This window comes from Terrapene carolina, unplaced genomic scaffold (genome assembly GCF_002925995.2).
Source record: "Terrapene carolina triunguis isolate 2854851 unplaced genomic scaffold, T_m_triunguis-2.0 Scaffold22, whole genome shotgun sequence".
NCBI classification, from domain to species: Eukaryota; Metazoa; Chordata; order Testudines; family Emydidae; genus Terrapene; species Terrapene triunguis.
Window position 1 is genome coordinate 10,432,134 of NW_020664373.1, and position 26,213 is coordinate 10,458,346.

A 26,213-nucleotide genomic window follows, 5' to 3' on the forward strand; every position below is an offset into this window, starting at 1 on the left:
TGCATTAGCCAGTCCAGTTGCTTGAACCATTTCTTATTCATTAATACTGATAAATAATTTCCATGAGTGGTTTCAATCTGGCATTCAGCCCATTCTGGCACTGACAGTGTCCTTGTTAGAGAATATTTAACAATTGATGTACCATATGGTACGACATTATGCTGCTTCAAACATCTTGACTGAAGTGCCACTTCTCATACAGGAGACCACCAGGTCTTAATGATCTAAAACAGGGGTCGGCAACCTTTCAGAAGTGGTGTGCCGAGTTTTCAGTTATTCACTCTAATATAAGGTTTCGTGTGCCAGTAATATATTTTAACATTGTTAGAAGGTCTCTTTCTATAGATCTATAATATATAACTAAACTATTGTTGTATGTAAAGTAAATAAGGTTTATAAAATATTTAAGAAGCTTCATTTAAAATTAAATTAAAATGCAGAGCCCCCCAGACCGGTGGCCAGGACCTGGGCAGTGTGAGTGCCACTGAAAATCAGCTCGCATGCCGCCTTCGGCATGCGTGCCATAGGTTGCCTACCCCTGATCTAAAATAATGTTTTCGCTGTTTAACACACAATGTTCTAAACTTCTTCCATTCAGACATGTTTCTTGAGCAGATTCGTTTGTCTCAATGAGTAGTTGTGTTTTGGGTCTGGCTTTCCCCCCCATTTTCATTGTGCATTGCTGCAAGCCTCATTATATGTATGTCACTGGGAAAGTTAACCATAGTCGGGGTGAAAGCCTTCTGCTATTTTGATGGAATCCAAATGCAAGGTGTCTGTCTCTGAAGACAACTGTTGATTCTTCTTTTACTACTTGGATCTTTCTCAGACATTAAAAACTATTAACTGAATTCTAAAATCCTTATTCAGTCCTTCTTGAGGCAATTCTAACTGAAACAAAAGAAGTTTCTGAAAATAAAAACGTATGGCTTGATTGTACCTTTTAGACATGGCCCCAGTAAGGGGTAGGGGATAATTGCCCCATCTCCAGGGGAGAAAAGGGGAGTGCACTGAGGCTGAACACCCACTGCCCCATTCTTTCATGGGGTGCAGCTCACACCCCATGCATAGATGGCTGGCCAGTTCTGTAGTCCTGCTGCAGAAGTGGGAGGCAGAGCGCTGGTTTCACTTCTTTTGGGGCCCTGTGAAGCCTCAGAAAACAGTAGAGAAGGAGCAGTCCCTCTGCTCCCCAATTCTGTCTGGCCCTTCCACAGACCACAAAGGGAAAGAGGTTCCTCATGCTGTTGACGCAAAAGGGGTGAGGCAGAATCTGGCCTGAGAAAGCATTTCAGGATTCAGCCCTGGATGTACAACACTGGACAAGAAGCACCTGTGAAGCATCTGACACTGGCCACTGTAAGAGGACAGGATACTGGGCTAGATGGACCATTGTTCTGACCTAGTATGGCTGTTCTTATGTTCTTAAAATTCAAAGGATGTTTGGATCTGGGGGGTTGGTGCCAAGCTATCTCAGATTGAGTCTACTTCATTAACATTTTGACTCCTGACAGGAAAAAATGAATGTGCAATATTCTGAGATCAGCTGCTGACATTTTCAGCAAGAGTGCAGAGCTGGAGTTTTGCCAGCTCTAAACTGGATGTGAACCTCAACATTCTGCTTCTATTATTAAACTCTGTATGCCTGAATGGGTTCAGAATTAGGCAAATCACATTCATCTGTCTGTTTATAATTGTGCTTATGGTGCAGTGATAATTGCAGTACAGCTATGGTTGTGTTATAGAGCTCAATTTTAACATGCAATTTAAAGCTTTATTTTGTAAAAATCTCATTGAAATGGCAAAAATCAAAACAGAATATAAACCTTGAACACTATTTGAATTTTTCATTGTGCTTTGATAAAGAAAAGAATGACACAGAGTAAATCAGAGTTTAAAAATCACTGCTTTTGTGCCATCCCCCCTCCCCCACCTCGCATTAGATTGTCTCACTTCCTTTTGCAAGAAATCTAAAACACCCTGGGATCTGTCCTTTGGCCACACAGTTGCTCCTCATGTGCCAAATTCCAAGAATATCAATTATACATTGGGAGTATTTTCTAAAGAATATTTTATAACTTTTTAGCCATCACAGAAAATGTGTGCCAAGGCAAACCCACTGAACTGTAATTTCACTACAGATCTGCCATGGCCCAAACATCAGCACTCCCTTCCAGGGGAAAGCTTAAAAAAAAAAAAAGAAAGACCCATCAGCAATATGTACCCCAGCTTCATCAAACCTGCACTCTAGCTCACAAGATTAATACTGCTGAGGTCATTAAGGCAAAATAACTGTCTGAATGCATGGAATGTAGAGCTGGGTTTTTTTGATTCGCTGGCAATGAAAAACAAAAGTTTTGTTTCAAGTCAAACTGAAAATGAAATTTTTGGGTGAATCAAAAAGTTAAAAAAACTTTCTGACTAGGGTCAAAATGAAACATTTTGTTTTAATCTAACCTGAATTTTTTTTTTAAATGACTTTGGACCTTTTTACAAAAACAAAGCACCACATTCACAAAACACCAGGGAGGGGAAGAGAGGAAGGTTATTAGCATGATTTCCTTTATATCCTTTAGCCCAATGGTTAGAGCACTCACCTGGAAGAAGCATGTTTAATCCCACCACGCCCTTCTGCCTGATGTGGAGAAGCGACTTATGCCTGGGTCTCCTGTATCGCAGCCTGGGGAGTGTCCCAACCCAAGAGCTATTCAGGTGGGGGGGTCTCTCTGAGTGTCTCCTGCTGAAGATGTTCCACTGTGAATAAATAGTCATTGAAGCAGGGATTTGAAGTTGGGTTTTCTGCAGCCTAAGTGAATGCCCTAAGCACCAGGCTACAGAGACATTCTCATGAATGCCTATGACTTGTCATTATGAATTACAATGGCTAGTAACTGAGTCAGGGAAAGAGACCTTGTCTTCTGGATTCTCTGCCAGATAAACTGCATAAACGCTGATGAGGCCTAAGAAGTGGTGTGGGACTTAGTCCCCTCATGCAAAGCACATAGGGAATGATTGTGTATTTGGGGAAAAGATCATTTGGGGTCACATTTAGGAAGAACCACTAGTTTATCTATCTTAAATGTTTTGCTTCTGCTGCAGAGAAATTATAGACTTCACATAAGTTTCCAAAGTTTACAAGCAATCTAAAGGCTACAACCTCTGAGGGAGAACTCAATGAGAGAGCTGCTTATAATGTTAAAGAGGCAAATAGGAGGTTTAGTGCCAGAGAAATATGTATGGTGTTTGGTGGTTTCCCTCACTCAACTGGTTTGAAGAATGTTCAGTAATGTCATTGTAGGAAGAAAGCATTACATAAGCCAGTGGGTCTGTGAAGATTCTGTTGAGGGATAAAGTTAGAGGTAAAATAAATTTGAAGATTGACATGGTTAACCAATAATTGATGTTCAAAATAAAGAGCATAGGCATGAAAGAAGAGTTACAACTACTGGAGAAACCTAACATATTTCTTAAACAGTCACCTTTGGAAAATGGAAATTGGGCTTCTAAGACACCTGGATGCTTTTGAAAATTTTATCCAATGTTGTCTTTTACTTCTGACCTACTTCCAGTGAGACATCATGTACTGATGGGGAAAGCTGAGGCACAGAGAGATTGAGTGACCTTTCTCAAGGTCATTTAGCGAGTCTATGGCAGACCTGAGAATAAAAATCACCAATGATCCCTGCACCAGTGAGCTTAGGACCGAAACTAGAAAGAAAGAAAGAAAGAAAGAAAAGTGAGGTTCAGAGCAGAAATGCTTTGATTTCTGTTCGCTTACCAAGACACTTGAGTGTATCTTTATGCTGCTAAACTCCTGCAGAAATCTTTGAAAGCTGTAACAAATTCCCCCCCCACACACAAATTCAAAAATCTCACAAAATTCAAAGGTGTTTCTATAGAGATAGATACTTAACTTATATATATATATATATATATAAAAAAACGAGTCCTCATCCATTTAAATATGTCCTAAATCACTCATTTTATTTTTGACAATGACAATTTGGCAGCAACTGGACAAAATATCCCCTTACTGGCAGAAATTTAAAGGAACAAACAAACTACAGGTCCAATTCAAAAGTGCTTGATCATTCTTTACTCATACAAAACTCTCATTGCATTGACTTTGGGAGTAGAAAAAGGATTTCAGAACTGAATTCAATTTTTAAAGCTCTTCTCTTACCCTTTACTGTGTGCTATGCTCAAACTTGAAAAAATTATTTATTTTCCAACCAATTTTGATTTGTCTCTTTGTTTCTAATGAGGAAGAATCAATATGGCCATTTAAAAAAATTCTGCAGGAAGGATGCTGATGTCAGCAGAAATGTGCACGTCTGGGAGACGTGTTCACTATTTCATTGTTACTATAAATATTTTGATGTATCGCACAAAAATAACTTATTTTTAATTTCTTGACAAGTGACTGGTGGCAGTTATTGTTTTTTTCATAGGCTGAAGGTCACTTTCTGAACACAGACAAAATTCTCACTATAAAACTTTAATTTTATTATGCTCTGGACAATACATTTTGGCTCGAAATATGCTGTAAATTTGGTTGTCATCGGCTAGGCTTCTGGACTCAAAAGTCACAGGTTAATGTGTTTCTTAGCCAGTAGGTGAACTGTGTCAGAAATTATGATCATGTGAATAAATGAAAAACAATCCATTTTTACAGTCACTTGTGTTCCCTGTAACCGCGTCATTCTTGCGCAGAACATTGTGGAATACTATCTGGGGTCCCTGGGAGCGTTTAAAAGTAATTCTTATTTTCATGTCTGAATCACCTTGATGAAATTGGTCTGTGGCTTTTTCATATTTTAAATGAATGTTTTTATGATCACAGTGTCACAGCTGGGCTGTGCTCATGTACGTCACTGAAGGGAATTGTTTTGTTTTTTATCCAAGAATTGTAATCTCAATCTTGTTCTCTTCTTTGATCTACTAACGGCTGTTTTAATTGTACAGAGATGTTATAACCCTTCTGTGTGCTAATATATTTTCAGTTGGTTTAAAGATGAGGTAGAGGCTGACACACATAGACTCATAGACTTTAAGGTCAGAAGGGACCATTATGGTCATCTAGTCTGACCTCCCGCATGATGCAGGCCACAAAAGCTGACCCACCACTTTCCCTTAACTCAGCTGTTGAAGTCTCCAGATCGTGATTTAAAGACTTCAAGTCGCAGAGAATCCTCCAGCTTGCGACCCCTGCCCCATGCTGCGGAGGAAGGTGAAAAACCTCCAGGGCCTCTGCCAATCTACCCTGGAGGAAAATTCCTTCCCGACCCCAAATATGGCGATCAGTAGAACCCCGAGCATACAGGCAAGATTCTCCAGCCGGACCCTCATTTTACCAGCGATGGAACGTTATTGCCTAATTGACTAAAATCACGTTATTCCCTCAAACCATTCCCTCCATAAACTTATCTAGCCTAATCTTGAAGCCAGAGAGGTCTTTTGCCCCCACCGTTTCCCTCGGAAGGCTGTTCCAAAATTTCACCCCTCTGATGGTTAGAAACCTTCGTCTAATTTCAAGCCTAAACTTCCCCACGGCCAGTTTATATCCATTTGTTCACATGATATTAAGTATGATTTTACTGTAGCATGGTATTATTAGAAAGAGATTTCCAAATGTAAAATCAAACCTTTTTTTGACCAGTGTCCTTTGATCTGACCAAGTCTGCATTTCTGATTATAATATTTAGTCTGTGCATGTTGTATTTCTTATGGTGAATATCACTGATATTCCAAAAAAATTATAAGCCCAATTATTTTAATATGCTTATTATTTTCATGTAATATGTCTTCATTTTCACATAATTTTTGTTTCCAAGGGCCTGTACCCTGTGTGTGCACCCCACCACACCCCTAATATATGGAGATATACCTATCTCGTAGAACTGGAAGGGACCCTGAAAGGTCATTGAGTCCAGCCCCCTGCCTTCACTAGCAGGACCAAGTACCGATTTTGCCCCAGATCCCTACGTGGCCCCCTCAAGGATTTAACTCACAACCGTCGTTTAGCAGGCCAATGCTCAAACCACTGAGCTATCCCTCCCTCATTGACCATACTAGCCCTGGATGCTAATGTTTTACACCTGCTTCATGGTGTGCAAGTGACTACACAAAGTTCAAAGACTCAGGTCAAGAGAATCATCCATAATTCCTTGTCTGCAATCCCATTAGACTGCAGAAGTATGAAGTCATGGTAGAGATTGAATTGCAAAGGTAACTTCTGGCCCCAAACCACTCTTAAGCCACTCAATACATAGGGTGGATAGGGAGAAAACTTCCATGACAATAAAACAAGACACTAGAAATGTGGTTTAAACTAGGCCGCAAGTCTGTTAAGTAACATCTGGAAACTATCCATCAATAACTCATGCAGTGCAGATCATCTTTCCTATTGTAATCCATTCCACCTGGTGGAGGGCTGGCATCAGCCCAACACCCCATTAACCTGGTACCTACATGGTCAGTGAGATCCCACTCCCCTTATAGAAGGTTAAAGGGTTGGGGTATGGGGGTTGTCTCTTCACTGTATCAGACATTAGGAGCCCCAACTCCATTCCCCTCCTTTAGGAGATGCCTTCTCCTAATCCACTTCCAATTCTACTTTATGAGGGAACTGGACGCCTACTGAACAAAGCACCTGCACTGAGCACCTGCCAACTTGCAACAACATGATTTTTACAGCTTAGCGTACTCACTGGGTCCCTGGGCTGCTGAGAGGAAGGCAAATAACCCCACTCTGCCCAAGTAAATCGGGTAGTGAGGGAAAAATTCTTTCCCAACCTCCCAAAAGGTGACTAGTGTGATGTCCACAGCACGGTCCCCAAACCTGGTCCTACTTTAATCCCAAACAGGGAGGGGAAGAGGGGAAACTTCTTCCTGAGGCTGACTGAAGCCCCCAAGCATGGGGAAGAGTTCATCAGCCCTCCCCTTAGAGGCACAGGAGCCAAAAGACTTATGCTGCACTTTCTCTCCAAATAATCAACCAGAGAGCCGCCCTCGTCAAGCCCACTAGGAGGTGGAGTGCTCTTGAAGAGGGGAGAGGGTGCATTCCTTAAAGGGACCAAGGGTTTTCTTTCCCCTGCTGACTAAGACGAAGGCCCCCTCCCCACCAACACCACTGCCTGTGAGGTTGTAGGGAGGTGACATTTCTTTGTTTTCCCAGGTGCCTACATGTTTCCAATAACCATGATTTTTGGAAATGACCTTTTTGTATCCTAGGCTCATTGCCCCCCAAAAAGCAGATTTTGTGGATGGTCATGTTTCTGTCTTAACTCATTTAAAGGGGACCTGCAAAGGGAGCAAAACGTAGTGTGTGTAGGGGGGTCAGATTCTTTTTGTTATTGTTTTTAGGAGGTGATGGGGTGAGGGATTGATTTGTTTAGTTTTTACATTAAAAATGTGGTCCTATCTAATCTGGAAGATTGTGATAACTCAGGGGTCGGCAACCAGTGGCACACAAGCCAATTTTTACTAGCATGCTGCTGCCAGCCGGAGTTCCGTCCACCGGCCCCGCTCAGCCCACTGCCGGCCTGAGTGAAAGGAACCCCCGGCCAGCAGCAGGCTGAACGGGGCCGGCGGCCAGGACCCCGGCTGGGAAGGGGCCGGCGGCTGGAACTCCAAACTGTCAGTGGGTTGAGTGGGGCAGGAGGACAGAACCCCAGCCCGGCAGCGGGCTGAGCGGCTCAGGCCGCTGCCGGGCTGGGGTTCCATCCACTGGCTCCTGCCAGCCAGGGTCCTGGCCGCCGGCCTCGTTCAGCCTGCTGCCGGCCGGGGGTTCCTTTCACTCAGGCCAGCAGTGGGCTGAGCGGGGCCGGTGGACGGAACTCCGGCTGGCAGCAGCATGCCAGTAAAAATCGGCTTGCGTGCCACCTGACGGTCTGGAGTTCCAGCCGCCGGCCCCTTGCCAGCCGGGGTCCTGGCCATTGGCCCCACTCAGCCTGCTGCCCGCCTGGGATACCAGCCGTCGGCCCTGCTTACCGTGCTGATGATCTGGGGTTCCAGCTGCCCGGCCCCTTGCCAGCCGGGGTCCGAGCCTCCGGCCCTGCTCAGCCCTCCTGCTGGCCTGGGGTACTGGCAGCCAGCCCAGGGCTCTGCTCCTGGCCTGGTCCCAGCGCTCTGCAGCCCTTATAAAAAATTACACTACAGTTAGCTTAAAAACTTGAAAACTTAAAAACTGTGTCTATTACAGTAATCGTTAAAATATGTATAATGTTAATAAATACATAGGTTTGATGAAACAAAGTAGTTGTACTTACGTGCCTGTGCTTAATTTGTGTTTGATGATTTACCTTCTAAAAAAATCTCGCGTGTCTCGCACCCCCAGAAAGGGCATCTTGCACCCTCAGGGGGTGCGTGCACCCCAGGTTAAGAACCACTGCACTAAACTGATAAGATCTGCATTTTAATTTAATTTTAAATGAAGCTTCTTAAACATTTTAAAAACCTTGTTTACTTTACATACAACAATAGTTTAGTTATATATTATAGACTTATAGAAAGAGACCTTCTAAAAACGTTAAAATGTATTACTGACATGTGAAACCTTAAATTAGAGTGAATAAATGAAGACTTGGCACACCACTTCTGAAAAGTTGCCAACTCTGTGATAACTGGACAATTAGCACAGTGACATCATAAGAACCAAGAGAGTAAAAAACAGAGCAGTTCAGAGGGGAAGGGACCAGTGGTGTTGGAACAATTTTTATAGTGGGGGTGCTGAGAGCCACTGAACCAAATTGTAAACCCTGTATATAATGGACACCACTTCAAGACAGGGGATGTGGCAGAACCCTTAGCACCGCTGGAAGGGATTTTATAGTCAGATTGCAAAAACAGTTGATCTTGTATTTAGCAGCACCTGCTTAATTTCAGTGACCCAGTAACATTTTGGATAAAGGAAGACTTATTAAAGATGCAACTCCTTCAATAAAGAGGTTTGCATTCACCGTAAACATCCCTCACACTTCAAGGTCCACCAGAAAAAACAGAAAAAACAAACAAACTTGACATTCCAGATACTTCTAAGCAAATAATCCCCTTTCAGGTCTTCAGATCATGATTTATTTATGTCATAAAGTAGTAAAAGGGGCATGACTTTAAAAAAATATAAGTCCTTTGCAAGTTACATTAAAGATGTTTTCAGCCCTTTTGAATGTCTCAGTGTACTGGTTAGCTGTTGTAGAAAGAATAGTGTGTAAAGAGACTCCCCTCCTCTTCCCCCCCCCCCCCCCCCCCCCCCCCCCCTTTTGGCTGACAACCTCTTTTTTTAAAAAAAAAAAAAAACCACCAGTCTGATAAATGATTACTGGCAATGTCACTGAGAGTTAGAGTACATCACATCGTCTCTTGTCTGCCCCTGCTTTGATGAATGTGTGTTCTGGGAAGGCAATTAGATAGCAGATAGTAACCTTTCATAGTGTCATACAAAAGTGTAAACTTGCTAGATAAACATTGGCTGATATAAGAAAATAGTTTTAGGGTATGTTTTGTAGTATCAGCCTTTCATTGTTTATCAGAGAAACTTGGCAAAAAAGTGTCCTCAGAAGCTCAAATCACAGTTATAAATATAATAAATAAAACCTTTATCTATTATTTCTTTCAAACCAAGTTACAATACAATAGTTACTCAACTGGAAAAATAATCAAGCTCATCTACAAACGCAACAAAGGGACACCTTATCGAAGCTTTCAGACAATAAGCCAGTCTGGGCTGAGTTCTGTATTCATTCAATACACAATATAAATATGAGATGAAGTTTAAATCCCTTTAGCTATACAGTTTCTGGAGCAGTAAAATTTATGTAGCATAAAGAAAATAACTGGTCAGGAATTTTTTGACTAGAGATTTTCTGTCAAAAATATTGATTCATCAAAACTGAAACTTTCAAGGGGAAAGAGTCAGCTTCAACAAATCTTGAATTTCCCCGGGCCAGAAAAACCCTTTCCTGCCCATCTCTAGTTAATAAAAACACAATTGGAACACTGACTCAAGAACTGAAGAGTGTATTTCCACCCAGAACCTAAGACGCGTAGGCACCAATTCAGTAAAGCCATTGGGTCTAGTGTTTTAAAGGTATGTAGGCATCTATGAGGATTTTCATGAGTGCCTAGACACTTAACTCCCATTGACATTGATTGGAGTTCAATGCCTAGGGGCTTTTCAAAAGCCCATCATGTGCCTCTCTGCCTCTTTCTGGCCCTTAGTCCTTGTTTCGGGAAGATATCCCTATTCAGGACAACATGCTTCCGTGCTTTCAACCCTGATTACAAAAGTGCTTAAGTCCCATAAAAGTCAATGGGATTTAAGCACATGCTTAACAAATTGTGGCCAAAATACAGACTTGATGCATGGTTTTGAAATTGTACATATAAAGCAGCTGTGCAAGTGGTGTATTTGTAGAGCAAGAGCACAGGCAAATTTGGAACACTGATATTTGGACATGAATATTGTAATATGTTTATGGAAACAGTTCACCTAAGGATTAATTCACAGGTTATAACTAGTGATGAGTGAACTGGGTAGAATAAAACAAGGACTGACCTAACTTTTTACTGCAAAGGAGAAGCAAAGTGAAGCCAAACTTCCTGAGACTCAATGAAAAAAAAAAAGTGATTTGTTTTTTAAAACTTTTTTTTAAAATTAGCTTGGTACTCAGACTAGCAGTCATTTAGCACTATTGACTAAATGAGACAAATGCACCATTTGCCCTCTTGTGAATGAAAAAATATTCCAATATGTGTATAAAAAAGGAGCAGGAAGCTGGCAGGGAGCAACTTGCTTCTCCCCGATCTGAAATAACCTGGATTTGGTAAGCTTCCGTGCATGCCGCAAAAGACATGTTTGAGCAGGGTTTGAGAGAGAGCTGAGGGTGTGCTTCCTAGATGATAAAGGGCTGGAAAGGAGTCTGGGTGGGTGCTTGTCTGGCTACGTTCCTGCTGGAAAAATTATTCCAGTGATGTTGGGATTTCATCATATCATGGTAAAGATGTTAGGGATCCTAGACCTGTGGATAAGCAGTTTTTTTAAATAGCTTTAAATAGAGATTAAAATATTATTTTCTTTGGCTCTCAAACTCCCCTGAACAGTGCTCATATTACATTAGTCCTATATAAATCTAGCTTTTGGTACAATGTGCAGCTTGGACATGGGAGGGTTATTTTCAGCTACTAACATTTGGTATCGTCTCAGCATCTGAAATATTTAATAGAAATATGGAATATATGCATGAGAGCCTAAGCCTATGTATGTCCCCAAACTGCAAATTACAAAGCCAGAGTCTGTAGTGTATTGATAGGCTTGGAAGGATTAGATTTGTGTCAGGAAACGTTGATTTCACCGAACGCAAACAAATTGATGAAAAAGATTTCCAAGGATGATTACTGAAATTTACAGATAGGCAAAGTAAGAAAAATGCTGCTTAAGATCTTATGCGTTTGATTTAAGGCTATTTTGTATATTTTTACATGTGATGTTGACAATTTGTGTTTTAATGGTTATAAAGCTTTAGTTTTTTGAAGCTCAACATCTACTGTCATTAAATAACTATTGTCTGACACAACACCATAATTTCCCACAACTGTGAAAATGTAAATAGATAAAAATAAAATTATAAACAAACATTGATTCTGTCAAAATTATAAAAAAAAAATAATAATAATTCTGCCAAATCTATGTATTGAGAACTGTGTTGGAATTGCAAGCTATCACTTTAAGGGGGAGGGGGGGAGAGAGGGGTTCCTGGTCCTGCTTGCAGGCTAGGGAGCTCTATAGTGAAGCATCTAGGAGCAGAGGTCAGTCTGCAGCCAGCCAACCTGTAGTAAGATGGAGTGAGTTGTGCCTCTTTTTAGGGAGCAGCCTGCTTTGTCTCTCTGGTTTTGGGTTTTTGTGAGTTATTGTTCTGAATTCTAAGAAACAACATGTGATGTTGCAACCTTTCAGCAAGATATTTGGTTTTTATCTTACTTCTCTGTGTATATACTGTGAACATAACAGAGCCAAACCCCTAAGATATAGGAGGACAGAGCTTTGGGTTCAGTCCATACTAGAGCTAGGGGTGAAATCTGGATTCAAACACCCCCCCTCCCTTCAAGATTTGAGGGTATTCAGGTAAGGAGTTTTGGTCAGCCAGCTACAGCAATAGGGATCATATATGGTTCCAAATGTTCTCAAGGTTTGAGAGTACTCAGATCTAGAGTTTCCAGGCATACTGTGACAGGGGACACACACCTCTTGCGAGTGCCTCCTGTTAGCTGGATGTAATGCTGCAATCTCTTTCCCTCCCCCTTTGGCACACCCTGTAGGTTGTTGGCCTCACAATGTGGGTCTTCAGTGGCTCAGCCCTCCAGCTAACTCACACTGTTAATAGATGGATGGAAGAACCTCTTCCAGGGTAACAGTTCAACAAACGATTGGTTCTCTCCAGGTTCTTCAGCCCCATCTCTGAGCCCGGTCAGCCTCACCACGGTTGTCAGCTCTGTCTCTGGGCCTGTTTAAATTCCAGCCCCTTTCTCTTGCTTTTAGTAAAGAATCTTGTCCCCTTTTTAAGACTCAGGCCACTTCCCCACTGGTCATTATGGGCCCCGGCCCGCCCACTACTCTGGGTCCCAACCCAGGGATACTGTAAACAGGAGCTACAGCCTGCTTCTCTTAATAGTTGCTGCTACTGCTGCATTCCCTGGACTGCTTCCCACTCAGTCCCATCGTCTTCACCCATTAGCTCAGGGTTACAGTCACTGGTTCTCCCTGCCTTATCCCTGCTTGGGCAGGGTCTCTCCCAGGCCTCTTTGCCTGGAGAGTTTCACAATATTCCAGCCCTTCCCTCACCCTTCTGGTCCCAGCCAGAAACTGACCTGCTCAGCCCCTTCAGCAATTTTTATCTGAGCCTGCTTCTCTCTGATTGGTTGCTTTCCTGCAGCCTTTCTAGGCAGGCCTGGAGGACCCACCTTCACTGCTCTCTTCTGGGGCAGGGTGTGGTAAGACCGCAAGACCTCCAGCAGAGGGCCTTAAAGGACCTGATATACCCTGTCACACACAGAGAATATAACCAGGTATTCATAATGTTGCTTTGTTCTGCCTTAAGCAAGAACATGATGATATGTTAAAGTATATATAAAATTCATGTGAATGGATTTATAATAAACAGTGCAAAATGTCAGTTCCCAGCAAGTGAAATAACATTGCATGACATAAATTATATACTCTTGGGGTTCAGCCAGCCAAAAGTAAATTGCAGGCTGTCTAGGCCTAATAACAGAAAAGGTATACAATTCACACTAGGTATGATAAACTTCCTGGGTAAATTTCTGCCAAATTTGGCAGCAGAGTATAGCACTGAGGACAATAAAAAGCTAACATGGCATGACCAGGAGCAGGAGTCAATGGAGCTGAGGCCTATTTTAACCAGTGAGCCAGTACTAATGTTCTCTGAGCTAAAAAAAAAAAAAAAAGAACCAGCTGAGGCTGCTGAGGGTGGTCTTGGAGAGTACAGTGGCAGGAGAACAAAGATGTTTGGCTTGCTGAGCCATATGCTCTGAAAAGGACTGACTGGAAACTTGGAATAAGCTCAGGCTGAAAAAAAAAAAGAACGAGCAGCAGCATACAAGAAAATTGTGGGCTTGATTCTGCAATGCCTTCCACTCTGTGTGGTGATTTACAAAGTAGGTGTAAAAACTTACCAGATAAGAACATGAAACCCTTGGTGGTACCTCTACATAGCCCAATACCCACTGGGCTGTTATCCAACCTTTACTGTGTTCCTTGGAGTCAGCTTCATTACAATCTCTTTAGTTCAGTCACAACTACTCATTCCTCACTTATTTCCTGTTCCTCATCAACGGAAACTTTCTTTCTGGCCTTGCTCACAATCCTAGAGCAGCCATTACTTCTTTCCTTCCACAGAGTGTCCTACATTCCCCAATCACTCAAACCCAGATGTTTCCTCCTCATCCTGCTTATCAGATTATTGACATTCTTTTTCAGGTACCTACCTATCATCAGAACAGCTGCTGGTTATCTGAAACTTAGGAGTCTGGCTTCCCTTGAAAACAACAAACTAGAAGGCTTTGTTCCCAGACAAACAAGAGTGGTGCCAGCTGGAATATCATTGACTTAAAGGAATATTCCTCCCCTTTACTGTGACTGGAAGATGCAGATCCTGTTTGGGAGTATCCACAATGAAGGGAAGAAACAGAAGAACTTCTCTGTGGTCCTCATTTCAACATGTTGGAGACCCTGAGTGGAGGGCAGTGGTAGGATGGATGATGAGGCAGGGAAACTGGGGAGGTTTGGAAAGGAGAATAGTGAAGAAGCAAAGGGGATACAAATAGGAAGCTGGATTTCAGTTGCCTAAATGGAACTCATTTGATGGCCTAACTGCAAACTCTAACTCATTTTACTGAGTTCTTAGCAATATAATAAACGTGACTCCCATGCTGAGGGGACATGGAATTGTAGCAGCAGACAATGATGCCACATATTCCAGGCATGAATTTGAAGAATTTGAGTAAACTTAGCCTGTCAGAATCAGACAGATATATTTTACATGCACTAGACAGGATCTGTTGAATATGGGACCTAATCTAAGGGATAAAGCATATGTCTATACTGAAGTCGGAGGTGTGTTTGCAGCACATGTAGACAGATCCAAGCAAGCTTAAATCTAGTTAGGTCAGGTACCGGAGCAGTGAAGCTGGGGCACCAGAGGCTTCAGCATGGACTAGCTGCCCAAGTACAATGGAGGGTCCTGGGAAAGCTTGTACCGCCAGCATGCTACTGCATTGTCACTGCTCTTGTTCTCATGCTAGCTAGATCAAAGCGAGTTTGAGTATGTCTACATGTGCTGCAGTCATACCTCTGACTGCAGTGTAGACATATCCAAAGAGTCAGTAGGGAATTTTGGGAACTCTTAGACTGAGAAGAACAATAAAAGGAATAGTGACCCAGGCAAAGCAGCTGATAACCAAACAACAAATCTTCAGCTTTACTTATTTGAAAAACTAAGTATGTCCTGGGGCCATCTCAGCACTTCATCTGATAAATATTAATGAGTGAATGCATTAGATTAACAACTAAAATCTAAAATTGAAAGTGCTATAGGCTTATACATAACTGAATGAATATCTGACTTGATTGTCTTTCTTTGCACATTGTGGGAGGTAAGGAAACTTATGCTGCAATATATGCTCCAAAGAGCTGCTTCAATGGAATGCTTCTGTAACATGATCTGTTTCCTGTTAAATAAGGATTAAATACATGCCCTTCCCCAGAGGGGATATAGTTATTCCCAATTATTATTTAGTTTCTAATTTCCAGTGGTAAAATTACATTTGCACAACCATTGAGCAGTAAATTTCTAGAATATATCTTCTATGAACAGATGAAACATTTGAAATTGAATTATCTGAGGTATAATTGAAGGGTTAATTAGAACACTCCTGAAAAATTGAGCTCCATAATTCTTCTAAGTCAGATATTAAAAGTATTTGCAGAGTAATGCATTAGAAAAGTTTCCAGAGGCTTCTGGTCACATCAAGAACAACATGATAGCTGCCTGGTGTTTCAGAACACAAGTCTCTTTACCATTTGGAAATGACCAGGGGTGAAAGTGGGCCAGTATGGGGGGGGACGCAAAGGCAAAAGGGGCCGCAACATTAAAGTGCTGTCTGGGCAAAAGTCACATTGGGGAAGAAAGCAACTAGAGCCTCCCCTGGGATAGTGCTTGGGGTGTGCTATAGACTGCCGGGATCCGATTTGGATATGGATAGAGACCTCTTTAATGTTTTTAATGAAGTAAATACTAATGGGAATTGTGTGATCATGGGAGACTTTAACTTCCCAGATATAGACTGGAGGACAAGTGCTAGTAATAATAATAGAGCTCAGATTTTCCTGGATGCAATAGCTGATGGATTCCTTCACCAAGTAGTTGCTGAACCAACAAGAGGGGATGCCATTTTATATTTGGTTTTGGTGAGTAGTGAGGACCTCATAGAAGAAATGGTTGTAGGGGACAACCTTGGTTCGAGTGATCATGAGCTAATTCAGTTTAAACTAAATGGAAGGATAAACAAAAATAGATCTGTGACTAGGGTTTTTTATTTCAAAAGGGCTAACTTTAAAAAATTAAAGGAAATTAGTTAGGGAAATGGACTGGACTGAAGAATTGTGGATCTAAAGGCGGAGGAAGCCTGGATTTACTTCCAGTCAAGGTTGCAGAAACTATCAGAAGCCTGCATCCCAAGAAAGGGGAAAAACTCAGATAGGAGTTGTAGACCAAGCTGGATGAGCAAGCATCTCAGAGAGGTGATTAAGAAAAAGCAGAAGCCTACAAGGAGTGGAAGATGGGAGGGATCAGCAAGGAAAGCTACCTTATTGAGGTCAGAACATGTAGAGATAAAGTGAGAAAGGCCAAAAGCCATGTAGAGTTGGACCTTGCAAAGGTAATTAAAACCAATAGTAAAAGGTTCTATAGCCATATAAATAAGAAGAAAAGAAAGAAGAAGTGGGACCGCTAAACACTGAGGATGGAGTGGAGGTTAAGGATAATTTAGGCATGGCCCAATATCTAAACAAATACTTTGCCTCAGTCTTTAATGAGGAGCTTAGGGATAATGGTAGGATGACAAATGGGAATGAGGATATTACCACATCCAAGGTAGAAGCCAAACTCAAACAGCTTAATGGGACTAAATTGGGGAGCCCAGATAATCTTCATCCAAGAATATTAAAGGAACTGGCACATGAAATTGCAAGTCCATTAGCAAGAATTTGTAATGAATCTGTAAACTCAGGGGTTGTACCGTATGACTGGAGAATTGCTAACATAGTTCCTATTTTTAAAAAAGGGAAAAAATGTGATCCGGGTAACTACAGGCCTGTTAGTTTGACATCTGTAGTATGCAAGGTCTTGGAAAAAATTTTGAAGGAGAAAGTAGTTAAGGACATTGAGGTCAATGGTAATTTGGACAAAATACAACATGGTTTTACAAAAGGTAGCTTGTGCCAAACCAACCTGATATCTTTCTTTGAGAAGGTAACAGATTTTTTAAGACAAAGGAAATGCAGTGGATCTAATTTACCTCGATTTCAGTAAGGCATTTGATATGGTTCCACATGAGGAATTATTAGCTAAATTGGAAAAGATGGGGGATCAATATGAAAATTGAAAGGTGGATAAGGAACTGGTTAAAGGGGAGACTACAACAGGTCATACTGAAAGGTGAACTGTCAGGCTGGAAGGAGGTTACTAGTGGAGTTCCTCAGGGATCGGTTTTGGGACCAATCTTTTTATTACTGACCTTGGCACAAAAAGTGGGAATGTGCTAATAAAGTTTGTGGATGACACGAAGCTGGGAGGTATTGCCAATACAGAGAGGGACCGGGATATCCTACAGGAAGATCTGGATGACCTTGTAAACTGGAGTAATAGTAATAGGATGAAATTTAATAGTGAAAAGTGCAAGGGATTTAGGGATTAATAACAAGAATTTTTGTTATAAACTGGGGACGCATCACTTGGAAGTAACAGAGGAGGAGAAGGCCCTCGGAGTATTGGTTGATCACAGAATGACTATGAGCCGCCAATGTGATATGACTGTGAAAAAAGCGAATGCAGTCTTGAGATGCATCAGGCGAGGTATTTCCAGTAGAGATAAGGAGGTTGTTAGTACCATTATACAAGGCACTGCTGAGACCTCATCTGGAATATTGTGTGCAGTTCTGGTCTCCCATGTTTAAGAAGGATGAATACAAACTGGAACAGGTACAGAGAAGGGCTACTAGGATGATCCAAGGAATGGAAAACTTGTCTTATGAAAGGAGACTCAAAGAGCTTGGCTTGTTTAGCCTAACCAAAAGAAGGCTGGGGGGAGATGTGATTGTTCTCTATAAATATATCAGAGGGATAAATACCAGGGAGGGAGAGGAATTATTTAAGCTCAGTACCAATGTGGACACAAGAACAAATGGATATAAACTGGCCATCAGGAAGTTTAGACTTGAAATTAGATGAAGGTTTCTAACCATCAGAGGAGTGAAGTTCTGGAATAGCCTTCCAAGGGGAGTAGTGGGGGCAAAAGACATATCTGGCTTCAAGACTAAGCTTGATAAATTTATGGAGGGGATGGTATGATAGTCAAAGATCAATTAATTGCCAAAATTAGGCTATTAGCGGTAAATACTCCCAATGGCCTGTGATGGGATGTTAGACGGGGTGGGATCTGAGTTACTACAGAGAATTCTTTCTTGGGTGTCTGGCTGGTGAGTCTTGCCCACATGCTCAGGGTTTAGCTGATCACCATATTTGGGGTCGGGAAGGAATTTTCGTCCATGGCAGATTGGCAGAAGCCTTGGGGGGGGGTTGTTACAGGAGTGGGTGGGTGAGATTCTGTGGCCTGCGTTGTGCAGGAGGTCAGACTAGAAGATCATAATGGTCCCTTCTGACCTTAAAGTCTATGAGTCCATCCTTAAGAGGTTTTTAAGGCCCGGCTTGTCAAAGCCCTGGCTGGGATGATTTAGTTGGGGTGGATCCTGCTTTGAACAGCGGGTTGGACTAGATGAACTTTTGAAGTCTCTTCCAACCCTAAGCTTCTATGAGTCTATGATAACATGAAACATTCCAATACAATTCAAAATGACACTGCTTGTTACATTTAATATTCAAATGACAAACCGATGAAAACACACAACTCCCCCTCCTGCCCTTTGAACCCCTCAGTCCCAGCCCGGAGCACCCTCCTACACCCCAAAACCCCTCATCCCCAGTGCCCTCCCACACCCCTACCCCAGCCCAGCGTCCCCCCTGCACCCCAAATCCCTCATCCCTGGCCTCACATAAGAGCCCACACCCCCAGACGGAGCCCACACACCCCCACACTCCAACCCCCCGCCCCAGCACAGACTCCCCTCCCACACCCTGAACACCTCATTTCTGGCCCCACCCCAGAGCCCACACCCCCAGTTGGAGCCCTCACCCCCTCCTGCACCCCAACCCCCTGAGCCAACCCGGTGAAAATGAATGAATGAGTGAGGATGGGGAGAGCGAGCAATAGGCGGGGGGTGTGTGGAGTGAGTGGGGGCGGGGCCTCTGAGGAGGGGGAGGGTGGGGCAAGGGTGTTCAGTTTTGTGCAAGTAGAAAGTTGGCAACCCTAATCTGCTTAAGGGTCTGATCCATACCCCACTGATGACAACGGGAGTCTTTTGGTTAACTTCAATGAGCTGTAGATGAGGCCCATAATTTCATAGGCAAAAAGCAGTATTATCAGCATTGTCTAAAACTAAAGCTGTTATTGGAGCTCATATGGTATTTGGCTAATGAGACTGAGCAGAAGTGATGCAGCAGCTACAAAACTATAGGTGGTATAAATAAAAAGGAGGAATCATATTGGAGAATGAGCTAAATTCACTCCAGGATCTGTGCCAACTGATTTAAAAAGAAAAAGTTACATGAGTTAACTATAGCATCTTTTCCAGCATCCTATAATCAAAGTACAAACAAATCTTAATCTCATCTGCATTTTTTAATTAAAATTAGAAGATATTTATGAAAAAGAAGTGCAAATTAGGTGCTGTCATCAGGCTTTTGGTATGTAGACATTTTGGCCCTTATTGCCATTAAGATTGGGCACCTCTATTGCACAGTGTGAACATAAGTAGTTATCAGACTAGTCATCTTGTACAGTTAGCCAATGATGATCAATCTCATTTCTGCTCATGTATTTTTGAGGTGCCTCCTTACTGCATAGTGTTAAATAGCTGCCACCAGCAAAAAATAGAATCTTTTATAGTTCTTCACTTCTAAACAGATGTATGTTTAAGCAAATAGTGTGGCAAGGAGCATAAGGTCTGAGCATAAAGTTAGAATTAGAATGAGATAATGCACTAATACATATAGAAGCCTTACTTTAGTGTTTACATTACATGCTGATATACAACAAGAAAATTCTAGGTGAAGGACATTAATACATACACATATTTTCAGAAAGATTGAGAAAGGTGAGAGCACTGAAACATTTTGTTGTTCCAATGAGGTCTTATTTTCCCATAGTCTATATACTGCTGTTTCTATACATATATTCTCATTTTTAATGAATCAATGAATCTTCAGATTGCAACATACATCTGGAGATTACCATCATCCTATAATACAAATGTTTGTGCAGCAGGTTAAAGTAGGGATCAGAGTGTCCCACTGACAAGTGGTAGTCCAGTCCTCTGGGTACAAGTCTTCCAAAGATGGTGATTTTACTGCCTTTTGTCAAGGAGCAGTGTATTCCAGCAGCTCACCTTTCTATATGGTATATTCGGAGTATAATGTGTAAAGGATAGGCTTGACAATATAGAGTGCTCTCTTCTCCAACATCAGTGTTGCAGATGGGGAGTTGGTTATCCACCAATTTAAGCCATTTCAAGATCCAGAGTACTAATGCTCTAAGAACCATCTCAATAATTACTCTCAATCTAGCCAAGAGTGTTAGAATTACAGGAATTTTCAAAATCATCATCATAGAATATAACTGTTACTATTTTGTGTTGAAGGTCATGATGTTCTGATTCCTGACAGGTTCAGAGGCTGGAAAAGTCTGAATGAAACTAAAGGGAAAAAAAAGTCAAAATTTGACTGCCTGGCATTTGGGGTTATAGTTTCGATCAGTGTGAGCAGGTATTTCCAGCTAAGGGCTGGTCCACACTAACCCCCCACTTCGAACTAAGATACGCAACTTCAGCTACGTTATTCACGTAGCTGAAGTCGAACTATCTTAGTTCGTACTTACCGCGGGTCCACACGCGGCAGGCAGGCTCCCCCGTCGACTCCGCGTACTCCTCTCGCAGAGCAGGAGTACCGGCGTCGACGGCGAGCACTTCCGGGATCGATCCGGGATCAATTTATCGCGTCTAGACAAGACGTGATAAATCGATCCCAGAAGATCGATTGCTTACTGCCGGACCCAGAGGTAAGTATAGACGTACCCTAAGAAAGCATTTTCATTGGGGCTGGCCAGAAGACAGGAATTCCATTTTGCAGTTTTTCCCTTAACTCTTAACTCTGCTGTTGAAGTCTCCAGATCGTGGAGTTAAGGGAAAGTGGGGGGGTCAGCTTTTGTGGCCTGCATCATGCGGGAGGTCAGACTAGATGACCATATTGGTCCCTTCTGACCTTAAAGTCTATGAGTCTATGAGTTTTTAATGGTTCTGACATTTGTTTTCATTGCACATCAGAATGAAAATTTGACATTTTGAATTTTTTTTTTAAACCCACAAGAGTGAGCAAGACATCAGGGACTTGAACTTAAGTGCCCTAGCTCCCAGGCTATTGGCTATTCTGGGGTGAGGGTCTGTTTCTGTTGGTCGGTCTTCACTAGCCCAGTTAACCCTGGCTCTTACCTGACTTTTAGCCCAAACCTCTACTATCCACACAGGAAAAACCTTGGACCTGGGTTTGGAGGTAAGCCTCTGCTAGCTGGCCCAGATGCAGGAGTAGGTTAGAGTGCAGGTTCCACTTTAGAAGTGGATGGAATCCACCCACTAGGCAGTGAGACACAAGCTCACTCACTTGAGTGCCAATCCCTTTCCCATAATCCCACTTGAAGCACAGACAAGGTTTCCTGCAATTGACTGGGAAAAAATCCTAGAGCATCTGGCAAAAAGAAGAAGATTTAATACGTCCCCACACGGACAAGTGCAGAATCATTGAGGACAGAGTTCACAGGTGGTGCTTTGCTATGAGAATGCTCACACCTGGGATAGGCTAGCCCAGGTGCCACTCAGCCAGGTTAACTGTGCAATGTAGACAGCCTCTGGTTTTGATCCAAAATTCCATCCTCAACCAAAATTTTGTCGGGAAGGTCTTCTGGTGGAAACTGATACACTTCCATGAAAAGTTCTGGGTTTTGACAAAGTAACATTTTCTGATTAAAAGATGTTTTGTCATAAAAAAAAAAATCTCCCTACCAGCTCTAATTTCCATCACACCTGTCATGCTATTTTCTCCAGCTCACAAACACAAGTACGGAGCTTTAATCTTCAGTCTGTCACCCACAAATACTCGTCAGGGACCTTGGCTACTTTTCCTTGCCATAACAGATTTTACATCTCCATCTTTCCTCTTTGATTTTGAAGCACTTTCTCCTTCCTATTTGGGGAACACACACATTTGCCCTGATCCCTGCTGAGGCTCCATGCTGATTTTTCCTGCTTTTGTATAGACCATAAAACCTTTGATAATTGTCGTCATTTTATTTCTGTGGGTAACCTGAGCCTTGTGCTCAGCTGTAACTGCCAAATCCAGACTGTGATCATGAAACAGAGGACTTAACATCTCATCAGCAAGCAACTAAGGCCATGCTCCTGCAAGCAGTTACTTACACGCTTAACTTTACTTGCAAGAGCAGTCCCATTGGCTTCAATGGAACTAGCTACTCATATGTTTAAAGTTAAACATATGCATGATTGCAGGTTAGGGGCTAGACTGGTTACTGAATTCAAACAGCCATTGCCTAGTCAGGAAAATTGAATGGTGGGATCTCATAGTAACCAAGTTAAGCATCTGCACTTGGAGAGCTTCAGCTTCCTTCAGCACATTAGGGCGCTGGCCTGCTCTGATCTGTTTCCTAGATGATATGTGCCTGTCCCTGACTGGTGGTTAAAACAATTCCTATGTGAGCCAGAACCTATTTTCAGACATAACCTATTCTCAGTCTGTGTCCAGGACTCCCACTGACCTCAACAAACACTCCATACGTGAAAAGGACCTACTGATGAGAAGCTACCAGGCTCAGTCCTGCACTCAGGGAACAATCCAAACTCAACATCTTCCCACTGACTTCAGTGCTCATTGGATCAAGCCCTCATTGACAACGATGTAACTACACTGACTAAAGTAAAGTTGCATGGATGTAGCTCAGAGCAAAATCTGCCCCATTTTAAAAAAGGGAAACTCCCAGCAGCCTTTTTTTTCCCCCCTTCTCTTTAGCGGGTAAATCAGGGTTAATACACAGAAGAGACACTCCTAGGTTAAATCACAACTGCTAAGTTATGGTCATTGCCAGGCTTTGTATTCCAAACATAGGGCATGAATATGAGTGGAAACTAGAGGGGGCAGGTCAGAAAGATAAAACGAGAGCTTCCTTCTGTTTAGTGGAAGGGAAGAAAATCATGTTATAGAATTTTTGGTTGTGAGGAGCCTCGAAGGGATAAGAATAATAACAGCTGATTTGTCTTCAAAGTAACAGTGCTTTTGAGAGAAATGAAGGAAGCTGCTGTAAAATTTTATCTTAAAATGACACACAGGGCACAACCCAGGGTGTTAAAAACACTTGGATAAAATTATTTGATCATGACGTTGTCTGGAAAAAAAAAAGGCACAGACATACCTGAAAATGTTGCTTTATTTATATTTAAATAATGCCCTTTATTCTCCAACATGCGCATAAATTATCTGCCATGGATTCACTGTATGACCCTAGGCAAATTATAGATCCTGTTCAACTGTTTTCCCATTTGTAAAACTGGGGGCATGTCTACACTAAAAACTTAAGTCAACCTATATTGATCAACTTACTATCACTGCAGTAATTACTGCAATGGTGCATGTCCACACTACCCTCCTTGGGTCAGTGGTGCACGTCCTCACCAGGAGTGCTTCCACTGACCTAAGAGGGGCAGTGTAGGGAGCTCAGATCCCAGCTTCTCTCCCCGGCCTCCCATCAAGAGTGGGGACCAGCTGCCTGGGGCAGGGACCATTCTCACCCCAGCTCCCAGTCCAGAGTGGGATCCAGCCACCCAGCTCTCCAGGGGAGAGTGGGCAGGGGGGAGGGGGCAGCTGGGCTCTAGCTGCCCGGCTTTCTTGTCAATTTCACAGCTCTGATGAAGTAATAGTGTTTACACAGACCCTGCGTCACCCTAACTACACCGATATAAGCCCTATGCCTCTTGTGAAGAAGCTGCCTTACGTCGACCAGGCCAGGGATAATAATGCTTGGCCAACTTTTTCATAGATTCCAAAGCCAGAAGGGACCATTGTGATCATCTATTCTGACCTCCTGTGTAACACAGGCCATAGAACTTCCCCAGAATAATTCACAGAGTATATCTTTTAGATATTGTTAAGGGCTTTGAGATCTGCAGACAAAAAGCACTATATAAGTGCTAAGTACTCTTAATTATAAATCAATATTGTCACAATGTGACAGCTGTATACAAGTGCTTCCTGCTGGCCAAATCTCAGAACTAAATATTACTCTTGGAGGAATTCTGCGTCACTGTGTGTGCACAGAATTTGTGTCCCCCGCAGATTTCTTTGCTTCCCCTCAGAAAAGTGACTTTGACACGGAAGCAAAGGGAAGCCACAAGAGCAGTCATGAGCCTCTCCCCAACAGTATAGGCACGTCGTTTCAGGCACCCAGAGCAGCTGGCAGAGAGGTAAATCACCGTGGGGGTGAGGCTGGAGATGCCCCAGCTGGTGGCTCCTACCCAGCCCAGTGCCCGCTGAGACCCCACACTTGAACCCCCACCCCAACAAGTCCCACTCCCCTTGCACCACCTTGATGAGCCCCCGCACCTAGAACCCCACTGAGCCCCACTCACCCAGTAACCAGACCCCCATGCTGAGTCCCCCACAACCAACCCCCGCTCCCGCCAAGCCCTATCCCTCCACACCCAGATCCCCCTGGCTGAGCTCCAATCACCTTTACCTGGATCCCCATGCAGAGTCCCATTCCCCCTGCACTCAGAACCCCCCACCAACGAGCCCAGATCCCACACACACCTGGACCCCCACCCACTCAGCCACTCAAACCCAGATTGCCCCAAAGAGAACCCTCTCAACTCACACTTGAATCCCCCCGCACTAAGCCCCTCCACATGTGGATCCTGCTGGCCTGAGCCTGCCTGTCCACACCTGGTGTGGATAGGCAGGGCCCTGGGGTGTTTCTGGGGCAGGCCTGACCCTTATGCTGTGTCAGGGTTGGGTGCAGCCTCACTGCTGAATCCATGTCCTGGGGCAGGAGGCTGCAGGGTGATCTCCCACCTCTGTGCAGCCAGTGCCCTGTGCTCCCAATGCCATGCTGAAGCTGCCATATTAATTTGACAAATAAAATTTGCAGAATTTTAAAATATTGTGTGCAGAATTTTTCAAGGGGGGGTGGGGGGGACAGAATTCCCTCAGGACTACCATATGTGCTACCCTGAAAGAAGGCCCTCTATCTGCCTTCTGGACAGTGTTTAGATTCCAACCCTTCCAAAAGAGAAATTTTGAGGACTTCTGATGGGGAGTGGAGTAGAATGGCATTCTTAGGCATGAGACATTCTTGGAGCTCAGTTGGAACAGATTTTGTGGGCATTAGGTGGTGCAAGAAACAACCCAGGCTTAAAACCCATAGGGCCGAATTCAGCACTTGTTTAACTCCACTGACCTTAGTGAAGTTTCTCCAGGGATGGATATGGCTCATATGTCCTCTCTCTCTCTTTTTTTTTTTTTAAACCAGGAGTAATGATTTTATGCCTAGCAAAGAACTAGAGAAATTGACACAGACAGATAGGGAGATAGAAAGAAGACCAAAGACAGCCTAAAATGGTTGGGTTCTGTTGCTACAGAAGACAGCAGACACAAAAGAATGTAGACTCCAGAAGGCAGAATGCCAAATTTTCTACTCAAGCCTGTTTCTGAAGCCATAAGATTTTCTTTATAGGGCTAGAAGTTATCTGCAATATTTTGAGCTAAGGTTCAAAATGCAGATCAAAATTTTGTAACTAGGGTCTCTCGCTATAAAGGTCCAAGTCAGAAGTCCAAATTCCAGCAACCCTCAGTTTAGTGGGAAGTTTAAAATCTGGACCCAAACCATATTTCTTGTGTACAACTGTTTTATTGCTGTGTTCCTCCTCTCCCTTGCTTCTACTCCTATGTTTGTATCTTCCTCCTGCACTTAGGGCTTGTCTTCGCTGCAACAGTTAGTTCGAGTTAGTACTCTGCTTGATCTCACCTAGCTCAAGTGAGAGGGATATTTACTGCGACATAACACTCAAGCTACACCCAGACATAGGCGCCAACTTCCCCTGTTCCCGGTAGGTGCTCGACCCTCCACCCCACCCCTGGCCCTGCTCCCGCACCGCCCTCACCCTGCCCCCATTCCACCCCTTCCCCAAAGTCCTCACCCCTGCCCCACCTCTTCTCCTCCTCCCCTGAGCGTGCTGCAACCCCACTCCTCCT